The following is a 19971-nucleotide window of genomic DNA, read 5'->3' on the forward strand; positions in this document are numbered from 1 at the left end:
CTTTTGGGTGTGGTCATTGCCAGAATCGCCTGACTGGCCCTCATACTGGTGGCACATAAAAGCACCCACTACACTCTCATAGTGGTTGGTGTTAGGAAGGACATCCATCAGTAGAAACTTTGCCAGATTAAATTGAGCCTGGTGCAGCCTCTGGCTCACCAGTCCTCAGTTAAACCATCCAACCCATGCCAGCATGAAAAGCGAACATAAAAGTACGATGATGATGATGATGATATAAATACAAAACATGTCTAAGCATGAATGCATAACCAACTTTGATCTCAGTATATTTTTTAATTCATGATCACATACCCATCGTTAAAGGATGATGATGATGATATATTTTTGGCATTACAACTGACCACGTGGGGATGATCGAAATTCTGATCCTCCCTTTTTTGTTGTTACTAAATATATATATGGGCTGGTTACACCCATTGACATAGGCCATGGGCTTTGCTGATGATACGACAGTTTCATGTTTCTTATCTCTTGAGACACTCGCCTTCGGGTTTTCTGCACTTCTCCTTGCTTTGAAGATATTAGGTTTTTTTTATGGTGGCATATTTTTTCCAATATTTTAAACAAAAAATTATGACCATGGAAAAAAAATATACATTAATCTCTATTTTTGTAAGCAGTTGTATGAATGTAGGATGTCTATATTTTTGTATGCAGTGTAAATTAACCAAATATAAATAAAGTGTAAATACCTTCCAACCATGCAACTGCTGCGATAATTATGAATTGTTAATTGAATGGTAGATGTGTATTTTTATATAACTTGGACCCTTCACGTAATTGTTTTTTGTCAAGAGTTTCACCTTCAGCTGTTCTTGTCACATATGTATATGTATGTGTGGATGTATGTGTGTGATTAATAACATACATAACAGGTGTGCAAACACACACACTCACAGGTACATACACATTTATATATAAAATGTGACGGTATGCACACATACACTCTCACATACAGCCACATACATATAGTAAGAATGACACATACAGACATACATTCACACATGTCAGTCATCACATGTGTATATGTATGCATAGATGTGTTTGTATGTTTGATAATGTACCTAATGCAGAAACACACACACAGTCACAAAGACATACACACTCATACACCAACACACATACACTCAAAGACACATACACACTCATCTAAGTGACGTCGTCGTCATTGTGGTATAAAATGTCCTTTATTGTTCGTTTGTATTGAACACACAAACACACACACATATTAGAAAGTGAAAGAATAAAAGTGAAACAATATTATATCACAGAAGGAAATCAATTTGTAAGCATAAATTACAAACCTCATTTCAGCATATAAAGCTCTAGAAGAAAATAGCATGAGTGAAAAAACTTGAGCCACTTTAGGATATCTTTTTCTAATGCATGAACGCTCAGTGGCATGGTTGAATTCTCATTGGTTAGTAATGAAGGCTTATTGGTTGTATCACAACAGTTTTCGATTGAGGGAGAAGTGTAAATAGTGTTTTTAAACAGAGTACAAAAAATTTTTAAATAAGTAAAGTAATGTTGTAGAGAGAACATACAAATAGCGTGAAGGTAAAGATATTTACACATGACAAAATTAGAATATACTGAAGTCAATTTTCAGAAAGAGAGAGAGAGAGTGAGTGAATGAAACAGACATAGACTTAAAGAGAGGAACTATTACAGAGGGTGAGAGAGAATATATGTAAGCAAGAGAAACAGAGAATGAGAAAAAGAGAGAGACGATAGAAATAAGCAGAGAGAGAAAAGGGAGAGAATTGGTTGAAAACTGCAGTTTTTAGAGAAAAACCCATGTGAAACACTCTTTTTCCCTGCATCTCACTTTATGTGGGAGCTCTGGACAAAAGTTATAGTGCATGACCATCCTTGACACATAAGGAATGGGTGTATTTGTTGAAAACTGTAGAAATGTATAGGTACTATGCAAACTGACATACAAATACACAGACACAGAGACAGACACATCCTATGAGCTATGTCTAATAATTTCTTCTTTTGAACTTTTTTTTTTTCTCTTCATGTATGTGAATGATTTTCTTAGGTTTGACAATACTGTGAGCAAATATCATTGAACTGACATTGGAACGAGAAAATCCATTATCGATTCGCAGCATTTGATCCCTGTTATAATCGTGTCGTTCTACTTGCAGTCAGTTCTCCCAACATCTCAATCGTTAGTAAGATAAATAGAATTAGTTGACAATAATGAACCAAGACATACAAACCAAACCAAATGAATAACCGTTGTTGACTCTTACTTCAAAATATATACACAACGCCTTTAGCTGAGTATGGGCTTGTGCATGTGTGTGGTGTGTGTGTGTGTGTGTGTTGTGTGTGTGTGTGTGTGTGTGTGTGTGTGTGTATGTGTGTGTATGTGTGAAATGGATACACAAATGTGCTGACACATATGTTTAGCAGGTGACATATATGTTTGATTTTCATCTGGGATTGGTAATTTTAAAGAATATTGGTTGACTGAAGTTTAGTCAGAGACAATTAAAGACATATTGTCTGCTTTTGTGGTGAGGAAAGACTAAAGAATTGCTTAATTTATTTACTATTGTTTTTGTTTTGTTTTGTTCTTAACTTTCTCTTGACGATTTTTGTGCATTAAAAACATTTACAAATAGCTAAGTGAATAATCAGTTTACAATTTGTGTATTGTAGTTTATATGAACACACACACACACACACACATACATGTATATGTGTTTAAGTATATATATACATATATTTTGTACATAGACGCAGGTATGGCTGTGAGGTAAGAAGTTTGCTTCCCAATCGCATGGTTCTGGGTTCAGTCCCACTGCATGGTACCTTGGGTAATTGTCTTCTACTATAGCTTCAGGCTGAATTGATTTGGTAGATTAAAAACTGAAAGAAGCTCAGCATATATATATATGTGTGTGTGTGTGTTATATGTGTGACAAATTTTGAAAATTAAAGGTGTCTATTTACTTCCTGCATGCCTGTGTATATATATATATATATATATATATATATATATAGCCACCTGGTGTGACTCCCAGACTTACCAGCCCCTGTCAAACTGTACAACCCATACCAGCATGAAAAACACACATTAAATGATGATGATGATGATGATTCTACATAGCATATGGAGAGAATATTTCCACTTAGTGAAGATATCAGTCGGCACCATCTTCATTATCTTCATCGTTGTGAATAGAAAAAACTTTGTTGAAATATAATTCTGACTTCATGCCGAGATTTTATGTTGTGAAATTAATCTTTGATCCAGCATCAATTCATAATAAACCAGACATAACTGACATTCCTTACATCTACCTTTAAGTTAAATTTAGGGAAAAAAGTGGTAATTTGCAAAAGCAAATTTAAAATTAATAAGAATACAAAGAAAAACAAAATGCTGTGAATGAAGTTACCTGAAGAATTTAGCAGCTGAATAAAGTCTGAAACAAAATGTCAGGAATATATACAGCAATTTCTTTTAGAAAATATTTACGTAAATACTATACTATGACATCCTTCGGGGGTTTTTTTATCTGGAGACAAGTGTGGCATTAAGAGAGATGCTGGATTAATTTGAATTAACTTTAGTTTAAAGTAGCAATGGATTATATAATCAGCTTACCTTATTTGTGGCTACTTTAAGTAAAAGTTAATTATTTAATTTTAAACTGAAACAAAGTGACCCATTTTTTTTGCTTTTTTTTACTAACCAAAATTCTTTATATATTGCTAAATTCAAATTTTCTTTAAAGTTTATCTAAATTAAAACTTAGTTTAAAGTAGCAATGGATTATATAATCAGCTTACCTTATTTGTGGCTACTTTATGTGAAAGTTAATAATTTAATTTTAAACTGAAACAAAGTGACCCAGTTTTCTCTTTTTTTTTTTACTAAACACTTGAACTTTAAAATTCTTTATATATTGCTAAATTCAAATTTTCTTTAAAGTTTATCTAAATTAAAACCTGCCATCAAAATTTTATGTTAACTTACATTCCAAATAACAGCTAATATTTATACAGTTATATTTATACATTCTTTATTATTTTTAAAGTTAATTGAAACAGAAGCAGTGCATCTTAACAGAATTGTTGCATTCTCTAATAGTTGCCATGCTTTATCCCACATCACCTAGCTTTAAAATGCCCATCCCCTCAGAATACACAGTTTTGCAAGCTGCATAATGGCTTCACTAGCATTGGTGCCTGGTTAAAAGCACCAAGGAAGGGCATCCAGGTGTAGAAACCATGGCAAAATAGACGGTGGGAAACGAAGCAGCCCTTTGACAACAGTGGGTTCTTTAAAATGTCCAATTCTTGCAAATATGGAATAGAGATATTAAGTGACGGTGGAAGGAGGTAGTGGTATTTGTGGTGGTGGTGGTCATTGTTGTCATGGTGATGATGATGATGATGATGATGACAATGGAATAAAAAAAGAAAATTTTAAACCACTGACTTCATGCTCTCTTCTATGACTAATATTGATCTGCTTTGGATGGACATTCCACTGGTTTTGGCAATTGTTTACTCAACTGAATTTTCTACATATAAAATTAACATGCTAGTGGCTGGGTATTCCACAACCACATGTGTCTTTAACACAATTTTCTAGTCAAATCAGAGCGAACGAAGCTAGACCTTTGAACTACAAGTAGAATTCATAAACATGGTGAGAAAAAAAAGAAAGAGAGAAAGACAGAGAGAGAGAGAGAGAGAGAGAAAGCGTGAAATAGAAAAACTAGCCCCAGTACTAAACAAATACTTCATTTATCATCGCTCAGAAGGTTTAGAGGCAAAGTGACTTCAGTGAGGTTTGAACTCAGGATGCAGAATGCCAGAATAAATATTGATTTCAAATTTTGGCACAAGGCCAGCAATTTAGGAAGATATGATGAGTCAGTTACATCGTCCCCAGTGCTCAAATGGTACTCATTTTATCGACCTCATAAAGATGGCCTGGCAGAATTTGAACACAGAACATAATGAAGGATAAAATACTGCTGAGCATTTTATCCGACATGCTAACAGTTCTGCCAGCTCACCACCTCTTAACCTTTCACACACTGCATTTTGTCTAGAATTATCTCCCCTGCCACTGCCTTGTTACTACAGGGGAGAAAACTCATACGATGACATGATGCACCTACAGTGTGCTAAAGATTTATACTAGAATAAATATCATTCTTTCAGACATTCTTTCAGACATAGTAATAACAGTAATAATGGTGCCAGTTTTGCTATTCTGCTATATTTCACCCAGACATTAACACACAGCAACTACCAAAGACTAAATTTAAATCACACTTTGGTAAGTTTACATACAAGCTATGTGTTATTTCCTTCCATTTTCTCTTCCTATTTATTTTATGGACAACATGTGTACCATCTTTACTCTGTCACACCATTATTGTTCTAAGTAATTTATGTAAATGCATAAAGAGGTAATATAATGATTCCCTAGAAAGCAAAGGCAAAAGAACATTCTTGCTAATGGCATATCCGACATATTGAAGAATTTTTTTTTGCATTTTTGCCAATTTTGTTTTTCTTTGGTGGAAATGTTTTTGTTTTTGTTTTTATTTGTGTTTTTCTGAATGATGAGTTACTTTGTGACTTTGTATCAACATTATCCTCATTATCGTAGTCACCACTGCCACCGGTGTCACCTTTAGCAACATATAACTAGAGTAAAAAAAAAAGGAAAGATTGGAACCTCTCCTCCTCTTCCTTTTCCTCCTTAAACTATCAGTATCACTGTCAAAATTATAACCTTTAGCAATATATAACTAAATAAAACACCAAAGGTAGCCTTCCTCCACCTCATTCTCATCCTCATCCTTCTCCTCATCCTTGCACCATCAGCTCAATGAATGACCCTTGGCCATTTCCTCTATGTGTGTTCACTTCTATAATTAGCTTGGGGCAATTTTTACCTGGGGTTTGATTGATTGATTGGCTACAGATACACTATTTTACATCACCAACTCACTGCACATGTGGAGTAGTTGCTGTCGTTGTTGTTGTTGTTGTTGTTGGTGGTGGTGGTGGTGGTATTAGTGTTGGTGGTGGTCTTGGTCATGGTCGGCGTGCTGGCAGAAACGTTAGCACGCCGGACGAAATGCTTAGCTGTATTTTGTCTGCCACTATGTTCTGAGTTCAAATTCCGCCGAGGTCGACTATGCCTTTCATTCTTTTGGGGTCGATTAAATACGTACCAGTTACGCACTGAGGTCGATGTAATCGACTTAATCCATTTGTCTGTCCTTGTTTGTCCCCTCTGTGTTTAGCCCCTTGTGGGTAGTAAAGAAATAGGTTGTGGTCATGAGGTCTCTCTCACCTAACTTATCAAGGAAAATAGCAAGCATGACATAAAAATCAAAACTGTAAAAATGATTCTAGCTTAGTGTCTCTCTCTTTTGCTTTATTCCTCCTTTACATCTTTCTATTGTTGGACTTTGGCCATACTGGAGTACATTCATGAAGATTTTATCAATCATATCAAACTCAGTGCTGTTTTCCTTTTTTTTAAAAGTGTAGTACTTTATTTTAGTGATACCCATTTGTTGCACTGCTAAGTTACAGGACATAAACACAGAATGTTTTTTCCAAGTGGAGTCAACCAGCCATAGAGATAATTGCAAATACAATCACACACACACACATACACAGGCACACACGCACACACACGCACACACACACGCACACACACACACACACACACGCACACACACACACACACACCACACACACACACACACACACATGAAGTACTCTCATACAGTTTCTATTTATCAATGTAAATCAGAAGGAAGGTGGTGAGCTGGCAGAATCATTAGCACACTGGGTGAAATGCTTAGCGGTATTTTGTCTGCTGCTATGTTCTGAGTTCAAATTCCGCTGAGGTCGACTTTGCCTTTCATCCTTTCAGGGTCGATAAATTAGGTACCAGTAATGAACTGGGGTCAATGTAATCGAATTAATCCTCTTGTTTGTCCTTGTTTGTCCCCTCTATGTTTAGCCCCTTGTGGGCAATAAAGAAATAAGAAACGTTACCACACCGGGCGAAATGCTTAGCGGTATTTCGTCTGCCATTACATTCTGAGTTCAAACTCCACCGAGGTCGACTTTGCCCTTCATCCTTTCGGGGTTGATAAATTAAGTACCAGTTACGCACTGGGGTCGATGTAATCGACTTAATCCCTTTGTCTGTCCTTGTTTGTCCACTCTATTTTTAGCCCCTTGTGGGCAATAAAGAAATAAGAATTGTTTGCTCAACAGGTGAAATGTGTGACAGCATCCTATCTGTCTTTACATTCCAAGTTCAAATTTTGTCAAGGTTGACTTTGTTCTTCATCATTTTTGGGGTCGATGAAATAAGTACCAGTTGAGTACTGGGATCAATTTAATCAACCCAGCCCCTCCCCCAATCCTGCAGACCTTGTTCCAAAATTTGAAACCATTATTGTTCTTCTTCTTCTTCTTCTTATTATTATTATTATTATTATTATTGTTATTATTATTATTACTATTATCCTCTTCTTTCAATGTTGTTTCCATTTCTTTCCGAGTGTCTTCCCAACACCTAGATCAAAGAAACTAATGATTATTATTATTATTATTATTATTATTATTATTATTATTATTATTATCATTATTATTATTATTAGTATTATTCATAATTTTTTTCTATTTTCTTTCAGACTTTGCATCAGTCTTTTATAGTTCCTTAATAAACCAGTAGTTGACTTATTGAGAATTGATTCATGGAACATTTTTCTTTAATCATCAAAATCTGTTCCCAATATTTGGACTTACCATTTGGTTGATTTCTACAACAATATATTCTTTAATTTTCTGAGAGAAAAAAAACAACAAAAATATAAAAAGAGGAGCAACAAAAATAACGGTAAGTTCTCTTTTAATTCGTTTTTTTTCTTTAATTTTATTGATTATTTATCACTTTTCTTTTCTTTTTTTTTTTTTGCTTTACTTCTTAATCAGTAAAAATGATAGTTTTTACTGATTTCAAATCATAGATATCCATTCTTGCAGAAGTCAAGAGAGCAAGTACCAGTCAAGTACTGGGGTCAACATAACCGACCTCAATAAAATGTATGGCAGTGTGCCAGCTCTTCAACTGGTTATTATTGTTTTTTGTTGTAGTTTTATTTTTCTAATTGATCTTATTATTGATCATATAATGATCAAACTTTCCGTCTCAAGTACGTTCACAAGTGACCTGACACTCAGACCTTTCTTTTGTTATTTTTCTCTCTTTACATTCTGATTTTTTATAGGCATTGCATTCTCACATAACTATATATATATATACATACATACATACATATATATATATATATATATATATAGATATATATATATATATATATATATATATACATATATATATATAATATATTTTATATCAGATTTTATGTCTGAGTAGGTATATAAAGACATTGTGTGTATGTGAATATGTAATTATGTGTGTGTGTGTATGTATTTATATATATATATATACCTACTCAGACATATATATCTGATATAAAATATATTATATATATGTATATATATATATATCATCATCATCATTTAACATGGAGAACGGACGTTAAACGATGATGATATATATATATATATATATATATATATATATATATATATATATACATATATATAATATATATTTTATATCAGATTTATATGTCTGAGTAGGTATATAAAGACATTGTGTGTATGTGAATATGTAAGTATGTGTTTTGTGTATGTATTTATATATATATATATTATATATATATATATATATATATAGTTAATCCAAACAAGAAAGCACAAAAAACACAACGCGAGGACATGGAACAAAGAAGGAGGGTTTAACGTTTCGAGCAGAGCTCTTTGTCGGAAACATAGGAGAAGGAAAGATCCAGAGAAGGGAAGACAGAGGGAAAAAAATCGCCAACGGTACACACGAGGTTACATATATATATATATTATATATATATATATAATCAAAAAATACAGTGTACATTTAAACACATAAGGAATCCACTCATGGGATTCAACACGCTAGAAAGAACAGCTAGGTTCTATAACCTTTTGACTAATACATAGTCTTTTGGACTAAATTTTTAACATGCTAGACCACTGGAAGTGAAAATTTCTATTAATTTCCATTTCTCTTCAATATATATATATATATATATTATATATATATATAGGATAAATGTAAAAAAACACAAACTGGGACAAGAACGCAAAACATTTAGAAGACGATACAAAAAAACGAACGGGACATTCGAAGCCTTCGATCTTCAGTCAAAAACCGGATCATCTTCGGGTGTGACTACGCTGCATTGATAAAGGGCAACTACCCTGAAACATGTCTGCAACTGTTTGACTAGCAGGATAAAGCAGCTGACCTCCCCTGTTCGAAGGTTTGTAATGGACGCAGGTTGTGTGTCAAATAGCTAGCTTGAGGCGGCGGCCTCTTGGAGCTAATCAGCGACAGCTTTAGTCTTATATTTATAAGACTGCCATATTAGTATGGCGATAACTATTAATTTCCAGTAACGCTGCCGTAATCTCCATTAGAGAGACTTAGTAATTTTAATGTTTCTATTATATATATTATATATATATATATATATGTCTGAAGATATTATGCAAAACAGTTTTTCTTTTATAGAATGAATGTACATGTACATAAGAAGCTGATATTGGTACAAATGCTCTTTCTTAATTGTGACCAAAATTTGACATACATCTGATCTGTTTTTCGTGAGTAATTGAGAATTTACTGAAACTGTCTGTCTGAAGTTATCATGCAAATGCTAGAATTGTTATTTGCTCTACATATCAGGACAATTAAAATATGTGAACTCATAATGAACTTTTTACTAATTCAAAATATAATGGTTTAATATATAGTTGAAACAATTTACATGTTGATATAACGACCTTTCTTTTCAATCAACGCTACTAATCTGTTGTCCTTCGAACCTGTTAGTTTTCTAATTTGATCTGGTGAAACTGCAGCTGTAATATTTTGTACAGTATCCCACAGTTCTACATTATTGTTGTACTGTTTGCCTCCTTCATAGAGTTCCTGTTTGACGATTGACCAGAGGTCTTCTATTGGATTCGAGTCAGGGTTTGACAGTAGCCACTCCATTATTTTGTCTTCAGCAAATCATTTGCACTCAAGAAACTCACAGTTTAGGTGAGAAGCATGTGATGGAGCATTGTCATGTATAAACATACATTTTTACCTTGAAACTGTGAGGCTGACGCTTGTACCATTCAAAGAAAGTTTGATCCAAGACTTCACTATAATTAGTAGGCCTACTGTTGAGTTTTACACCTTCATCAACTTTAAATGGTCCAATGATGGTTCTATTAACAATACCAGCCCATATCATTACACCACCACCTCCTTGTTGCTGTCTTCTCATCATAGGAGCACCTTGGCCTGACAGAACCCATCCTTTAGTCCATTCATCTGGACTATCTAATGTGACATGATTCGTCCAGTAAATATGATGTTTTTGAAACCTGTTTTTAAGTATAGTCTTGCTCACTTTAGATGTTTATCAATATTAGTTGGAGATATAGGAAGCTGGCGAGGAGATTTTTTTTCACAGAACCAAAGTTGCGAAGGACTCTACACCTTTTGTCACTCTTTACTCCAACAATTCCAGCCATATTAAATACCTTATCACTACTGAGTAGTGGGTTTTTAGCGACAATGCATTTATTATTATTATTATTATATTATTATTATTATTATTATTATTATTATTATTATTAATATTTTATGTTTGACTTGTCATCATCATCATCATCATCATCATCATGTTATGGATTCAGTGCCACATGGCTGCAAAGTGAGCTTGTTGATCACACAGCCTTGCCTGCACCTATCAGGACCTGTCTCTATAACTAGTCATTATACTTAGAGTTTACAGGTATCTATTAACTACGTCTAAAACTATTTATAATGTTTACAGCTTTAAGCACACATCAATGTGTGCATCTGTATGTTTGTATTTGTACAAGTTGGCTCCAAGTCTTGCCCAGAAACCTCAAGAGACAAGTTAGAAGTTCATGTTAGTGTTCTGCCAAGGATGTCATACATTTGGTATTGCACATAGTTTTGTTCTAGAGAATGTTTTAGAATACATAAGACAATTATGAGTTTGTTTTAAAATTTTAGATGACATAGACAGTATTTTACGTAGGATATGGGTAGTTCCCACAAACTCTATCTTTTGAATTTCTGCCATTTTGGGGTTTCCTGGTATTTCAGCTAGGTAGGAATTAATCCCTTTTGCTATCATTCCTAGAGTATCTATGACAACAGGTATTGATTTAGTCTCAAGGTCCCACATTTTGCCAATTTCTATTTCAAGATCTTTACACTTGCTCGGTTTTTGGTAGGTCTTGACAGATTCGTTTATATCAAATTGGACAGTCATATCAATGAGGAGGCATGATTTTTGTCTGAAGTCTTCAATATAATGTCTGGCCTATTTACATCTTTCTTTCTGTCAGTTTGAATGGTGAAGTTCCAGAGGAGTGAGATGTGGTCATTTTCAAGCACTGGGGGTGGTTTGTGGTCCCACCAGTTTTTATCATGGGGCAAGTCCAGGTTTTTGCAAAGTGCCCAGTGAATATATTGTGCAGCTCTATCATGTCTGTTGAGGTACTCTGTAGGCACAAGAAGACTGCACGTGGAGACAACATGATCAATGGTTTCATTTTGTTGTTGTAGTTGTTGTTATTATTATTATTATTATTATTAAAATTCCAGTGGCCACCTTTGCCTCTCATCCTTTTGTGGTCTATAAAACAAATACCTGTTGAGCACAGGGATCAATGTAAATAACTTCCCCACCCCTCAAATTTGTTGACCTTGTGCCAAAATAAAAAAAGGATTATTATTATTATTATTATTCTTATTATTATTATTAGTATTAGTATTATTATTATTATCATCATCATTATTGTTGTTGTTAGGGCAGCAAACTGACTGAATCATTAGCACACCAGACAAAATGCTTAGTCGCGTTTCGTATGTCTTTACATTCCAAGTTCAAATTCTAGCAAGATCAACTTTGCTTTCGGGTATCAATAAAATAGGTAACAGTAGAGCCACTGGGGTCGATGTAATCGGCTTACACCCTTCCCATTAAATTACTGGTCTTGTGCCAAAATGTGAAACCATTATTGTAGCTGTTGCTGTTGCTGTGGTTGTGGTTATGGTTGTTGATGGTATCAGTAGTAGATTCAGCCTTAACAGCTATACACAGCTTCTCCCACTCACATATTGGAAGCCTTAGGCCCCTGTAAGACATCAGATCACTCCATATTGTCCTCTCAGAGCAAAAAAGGATCCTTTTCTGCCTTTTTCTGTTGTTTTATCCGAAGCAGAATGGCAGAAAATGTTGTCTTTTACGACATTCCTGGATTATAATTAAGACTGAGAATATTCTTTTCTACTCTAGGCACAAGACCCGAAATTTTGGGGGAAGGGGCCAGTCGATTAGATCGACCCCAGTATGCAACTGGTACTTAATTTATCGACCCCAAATGGATGAAAGGCAAAGTCAACCTCGGTGGAATTTGAACTCAGAATGTAAAGACAGACGAAATACTGCTAAGTATTTCACCTGGTGTGCTTACGTTTCTGCCAGCTCAATGCCTAAAGACTGATATTATATACAAAATGTATCAAACACTTTTTTGAAGAACTGTATTAGCTGACTGAATAATTTTGTGTAGATTCTATAGCCAAAGAATCATGACTTCATTCTGTGTGTGAAACTGGGTATCATGATTATCTCTCTCTAAATCTAAATATTTGACATAACTGTGTAAAAATTGTTAACCACAATAGTTTTATTGACTTAATACGACTCCCTGGGGTTGTTGTGTCTGTGATTGAAACTTATTGGATTACAGAAAATGGATAAATAACACATAGATGATTAGAAATTTGAGGAGAAAAAAACGCAGGAAACAAATTTGTTTGTGTCGTTGTAACATAGAATTAAGAAGTGCAAAGATGTAAACTAGAAATTCTTGAAATTTTCTTAAAGAATTGCAAGTCTAAAATAGTATCTAAATGTCTGCTGGACAGAGATTGCAGTTTGAAATAGAAATATCAGGAACTTTTATATTAAAGAAGCTATTGGAATCAAATTATTCAAGCCATAATTACATAGCGATGGAAAAATGTCTGAAGTGATTAAAATGTCATTAAATGATTTGAATGTCACACACAGTCCATTTCCTCTTGAGGTTTATTGTGAATGTCAGCATGTGCCAGAGCTTTGTGACCAATGAATTTATTGTTCACAAATTTGTGTAATAACCAGAAATACAAATATATAAAGATACATAGATATGAGTGCACATTATATATATATATATATATATATATATATATACAGTGGAAACAGCTGCAAGCTAATGAAGTATGCTAATTTGTTTCTTTGTCATTTTTGCTTCTTATATATCATCATCATCATCATCATCATTGTTTAAAGTCCGCTTACCATGCTGGCATGGGTTGGATGCTTAGACTGAGGGCTGGCAAGCCAGAAGGCTGCACCAGGCTCCAATTCAATCTGGCAACCTCTCTCTCTCTCTCTCTCTCTTATCATCATCATCATCGTTTAACGTCCGTTCTCCATGCTAGCATGGGTTGGACATTTCGACCGGGGATCTGGGAAGCCAGAAGGCTGCACAGGCTCCAGTCTGATCTGGCTGTGCTTCTACAGCTGGATGCCCTTCCTAACGCCAACCACTCCATGAGTGTAGTGGGTGCTTTTTACGTGCCACCTGCACAGGTGCCAGGCAAGGCTGGCAACGGCCACGATTGGATTGGATTGGTGCATTTTACGTGCCACCGGCACGGAAGCCAGTCAAGGCAGCACTGGCATCGGCCACGATTCGGATAGCGCTTTTACGTGCCACCAGCACGGAAGCCAGTCTAGGTGGCGCTGGCATTGGCCACATTCAGATGGTGCTTTTTACATATATATATATATATGTACACATGATGGCCTTCTTTTAGTTTTTGTCTACCGGATCCACTCACAAGGCTTTGGTCGGTCTGAGGCTATAGTAGAATACACTTGCCCAAGGTGCCATGCAGCAGGAATGAACCTGGAACCATGTGGTTGGTAAACAAGCTACATACCACACAGCCACTCCTTTATTCTTTTACTTGTTTCAGTCATTTTGACTGCGGCCATGCTGGAGCACTACCTTTTAGTCGAAGAATTCCACCCCTGGACTTATTCTTTGTTAGCTTGGTACTTATTCTATCAGTTACTTTTACTGAACTGCTAAGTTACGGGGAATGTAAACACACCAGCATCAGTTTTGAAGCAATGATGGAGGGACAAACACAGACACAAACACACAAATATATATGTATATATATATATATATATATATGCTTCTTTCAGTTTCCATCTACCAAATCCACTCACAAGGCTTTGGTCAGCCTGAGGCTATAGTAGAAGACACTTGTTCAAGGTGTCACGCAGTAGAACTGAACCCAGAACTATGAGACTGGCAAGCAAGCTTCTTACCACACAGCCAGTATGGATACTTTAGCATATGCCATATATATCTCCACGTGGCTGAGTGGTAAGTAACTTGCTTACCAACCACATGGTTCCGGGTTCAGTCCCCTGTGTGGCACCTTGGGCAAGTGCCTTCTACTATAGCCTCGGGCTGACCAAAGCCTTGTGAGTGGATTTGGTAGACGGAAACTGAAAGAAGCCCGTCGTATATATGTATATATATATATTTCTTTACTACCCACAAGGGGCTAAACATAGATGGGACAAACAAGGACAGACAAAGGGATTAAGTCGATTACATCGACCCCAGTGGGTAACTGGTACTTAATTTATCGACCCCGAAAGGATGAAAGGCAAAGTCGACCTTGGCGGAATTTGAACTCACAACGTAACGACAGATGAAATACCGCTAAGCATTTCGCCCGGCGCGCTAACGTTTCTGCCAGCTCGCCACCTTTTGTATATGTATATATGTATATATATATGTTTGTGTGTGTGTGTATGTTTGTGTGTCTGTGTTTGTGCCCCCCCACCAACATTGCTTGACTACCGATGCTGGTGTGTTAATGTCCACGTTAGCAGTTTGGCAAAAGAGGGTGATAGACTATGTACTAGGCTTACAAAGAATAAGTCCTGGGTCGATTTGCTTGACTAAAAGGCAGTGCTCCAGCATGGCCACAGTCAAATGACTGAAACAACTAAAAGAGTATATATATATATATATAATATATATATATATATATATATATATATATATATGCAATAGGCTTCTTTCAGTTTCCATCTACTAAATCCATTCACAAGGCTTTGGTCAGCCTGAGGCTATAGTAGAAGATACTTGCTCAAGGTGCCACAGAGTAGAACTGAACCCAGAACCATGTGGTTGGCAAGCAAGATTCTTACTACACAGCCAGTATGGATATTTTTGCATATGCCATATATATCTCCACATGGCTGTGTGGTAAGTAGCTTGCTTACAAACCACATAGTTCCGGGTACAGTCCCCTGCATGGCACCTTGCCTGAATGCCTTCTACTATAGCCTCGGGCTGACCAAAGCCTTGTGAGTGGATTTGGTAGACAGAAACTGAAAGAAGCCCATTGTATTTATATATATATATATATATATATATATATAGTAGAAGACATTTGCTCAAGGTGCCACACTGTAGAACTGAACCCAGAACCATGTGGTTGGCAAGCAAGATTCTTAACACACAGCCAGTATGGATACTTTAGCATATGCCAAATATATATCCTCACAGATATATACACACCTTCTTAATCATGCTCTGCTGTATGCATTTCATTCTCTATACTAATTATCATAAAGTGTTCGATAATGTAACAATGGAGTTATGTTAATACGTACTTAGTGTAATATTTAAACAGACTGTAGAGCGATGGAATTGAGATTCTTAGATACCTTTAATTAATCACCTATTATTATTGCAGACGCTTGGTTTGAAGTTTTATCTACTTGCCACATTCTTCATAGGTGAGAACATAGAATTAATAATTGTGCATCATCATCTTCATCATTATCATCATCATAATCATCATCATCATCAACTTGATCATGGATGATCATCAACACCATTATCATCATCATCATCATCACCATCATCGTCGTCGTCATCATCATCCACCACCACCATCATCACTATCATCAACATCATCGGCAACATAAACATCATTGGCAACATCATCATCATCATCAACTTGATCATGGATGATCATCAACATCACCATCATCGTCGTCATCATCATCATCATCATCCACCACCATCATCACTATCATCAACATCATCATCAACATCAACATCATTGGCAACATCATCATCGTCATCATTATCATCCACCACCACCATCATCATCATCATCATCATCATCCACCACCACCACCACCATCATCATCATCATCATCTTGCTATGGATTCAGTGCCACATGTCTGCAAAGTGAGCTTGTTGATCACACAGCCTTGCCTGCACCTATCAGGGCCTGTCTCTATAACTAGTCATTATACTTAGAGCTGCAGGTATCTATTAACTACGTCTAAAACTATTTATAATGTTTAGAGCTTTAAGCACACATCAATGTGTGCATCTGTATGTTTGTGGCTGTGTGGTAAGAAGTTTGCTTCCCACCCAAGTGGTTCAGGTTTTAATCTCATGGCATGGAAATCTTGGGCACATGTCTTCTACTGTGGCCTCAGTTTAACCAAAGCCTTGTAAGTGGATTTGGTAGGCAGAAACTAAAAGAAGATCATTGTATATATGAGTATGTGTGTGTGTGTGTATATATATAATCAAAATAGGCAACAAGGATATCTAGAGGTAATGCAGTACGATCGTTTCATGTGACTCCATTTAATTGAACAATGCAATCATTACATCAATTTAAAATGTAGAGCAATCTTCAGTTGCATAAAAATATAGAATTTAGTTAAATTCGAAGGATTCGTATTTATAGTTTTCTTTTTATCCAAAACCACCAAGAGGATAAGGCAGTTGTAACTGAGATTTTTTCAAAAGAAGACGCTGCTTACCACTGCTTATTTCTGTTATTCAGATTTACTAGTGGTGGAGGGGGGGTAGTTTTAATTTATAGACTAGTTTATCTTCTTGTCTAAAGTATATTCTTACTGAACCAAATGGTTTTACTTCAAAGAAATCTTGGTTATGACCCTGCCACTTAAAATTGTCTATCTGTTTTACCCTACCCATAAAGGATATATTCTAGTTTCTCTTAAATTTGATAAACTAGTCTATAAATTAAAACTAACCACGTCCCCACTAGTAAATGTATATATATATATATATATATATATATAAGACAGATAGATAGATATATACATACATAAATATGATATATATATATATATATATATATAATATATATATATATATATATATAATATATATATATATATATATATACACAGGAGTGGCTGTGTGGTAAGTAGCTTGTTTACCAACTACATAGTTCCAGGTTCAGTCCCACTGCATGGCACCTTGGACAAGTGTCTTCTACTGTAGCCCCAGGCCAACCAAACCCTTGTGAGTGGATTTGGTAGACGGAAACTGAAGCAAGACCATCGTATATATATATATGTATATGTTTGTGTGTTTGTGTTTGTCCTCCCTAACATCATTTGACAACCGATGCTAGTGTGTTTACATCCCTGTAACTTAGCGGTTCAACAAAAGAGACCGATAAAATAAGTTCTAGGCTTACGAGGAATAAGTCGTGGAGTCGATTTGCTTGACTAAAGGCGGTGCTCCAGCACAGCCACAGTCAAATGACTGAAACAAATAAAAGAATATATATATATGTGTACATATATATATTATATATATATAGATAAAGGGTGAAATATAATTAATTTAATAAAATCAATAAATTTCACCTAGTAGTATTTCGGTATGGAAAAGGACCATATTCGTAAAAATTTATATAATTATAATATAAGGGTTTTTTGCAACAAGTTGCTTAAACCACATACCGAAAATATTAGAAATAGCAGTCAAAGGACTACTATTTCTTTTACTACAAAAATAAGTCTCCACAAACAATATATATATATATCTATATATATATATATACACAGGAGTGGCTGTGTGGTAAGTAGCTTGTTTACCAACTACATAGTTCCAGGTTCAGTCCCACTGCATGGCACCTTGGACAAGTGTCTTCTACTGTAGCCCCAGGCCAACCAAACCCTTGTGAGTGGATTTGGTAGACGGAAACTGAAGCAAGACCATCGTATATATATATATGTATATGTTTGTGTGTTTGTGTTTGTCCTCCCTAACATCATTTGACAACCGATGCTAGTGTGTTTACATCCCTGTAACTTAGCGGTTCAACAAAAGAGACCGATAAAATAAGTTCTAGGCTTACGAAGGAATAAGTCGTGGAGTCGATTTGCTTGACTAAAGGCGGTGCTCCAGCACAGCCACAGTCAAATGACTGAAACAAATAAAAGAATATATATATATGTGTACATATATATATTATATATATATAGATGAAGGGTGAAATATAATTAATTTAATAAAATCAATAAATTTCACCTAGTAGTATTTCGGTATGGAAAAGGACCATATTCGGTAAAAATTTATATAATTATAATAATAAGGGTTTTTTGCAACAAGTTGCTTAAACCACATACCGAAAATATTAGAAATAGCAGTCAAAGGACTACTATTTCTTTTACTACAAAAATAAGTCTCCACAAACAATATATATATATATATATATATATACATATATATATATAAATTAAATTAGAGATAAAACCACTATTAGGCAAATCAAACAGTGAAAACAGTGGTTTTATCTCTAATTAATTTATATTTATATTGTGAAATTAGATTTAATCCTAAATCTAATTTTTCCCTGTAAATTTGGATTTACTCCCTAATATTACTATTAATATATATATATATATATATATATATATATATATATATATATATATTTATATAATTCATAATTAAGGGCAAACGAAAAAATTTCGTTAATGGACAATATGTCCAATTTTTCGGCATATCTGGCATTAGAAATTTTTTCGTTTGCCCTTAATTATGAATTGTTTATAGATTTAACCTTTAAAGGTATTTTTTGATATGCTGGCCATTGATAAAATTTTTTTGGAAAAGAATATTTTTTCGAAAAAAAAAATTTTATCCTTCATTAGATATATATATATATATACACATATATACATACACATATATAAATTTGATAATTATTTTATAATTATAATAGTGCACATGTGATGCCAGCTTTGTAGTGAAAAGGTAAGTCGAAAAATCCTCTAAGAAAACCATCAGACACTGAAAAAATAAGAAGCACAACAGAAATCAGACTGGGATATCATTAAGAACCTCCTGAATCCAGGTCTGCAAGTCTTCCAGTGTACAAGGTTTTGTCTTATATACCTTCTCTTTTGTGTAACCCTTGATGGCCATTCATGAGGTCCACGTCCTCCCATCAGCTTCTATCTCCTTCACATAACAGGGTTTCCATGGATGAAAATTCAGTTCTCTATGCAACACCAAACATATTGTGTGCCTTGTTAGTCCACTTTCATGAGCTGCTTGGCACATTGACTTTTGCAGGCTATGATTAAACATTTCCTTGCACTGTTGCCACATTGTCCACTGCTCAGGATGCGGTTGGATGGCCACATCTTGCATCGTTCACAGAACCCGTGGTCATCAGCTTTGCATGACAACGTTTTATTGTCTCTGGACGTAGTGCTCCATGCTTACATTTCCATGCTCGCCACCTTCTTTGAACCAAAACGATGGAATGCCACGCTTCATAGCGTGCTGCT

The 19971-nt window shown here is 35.1% G+C and overlaps 1 protein-coding gene across 2 annotated transcripts in view; it reads left to right on the plus strand.

The window, feature by feature from the left end:
* LOC115217999 overlaps window positions 1–19971 on the plus strand; it is a 520272-nt gene that overhangs the window by 307525 nt on the left and 192776 nt on the right. For both annotated transcript variants that reach the window (XM_029787743.2, XM_029787744.2), the window contains exon 4: window positions 7734–7939. The gene's annotated coding sequence lies outside the window, so the exon portion shown is untranslated. The remainder of the gene's footprint in view (window positions 1–7733; window positions 7940–19971) is intronic.

This window comes from Octopus sinensis, linkage group LG12 (genome assembly GCF_006345805.1).
Source record: "Octopus sinensis linkage group LG12, ASM634580v1, whole genome shotgun sequence".
In the NCBI taxonomy this organism is placed as follows: Eukaryota; Metazoa; Mollusca; class Cephalopoda; order Octopoda; family Octopodidae; genus Octopus; species Octopus sinensis.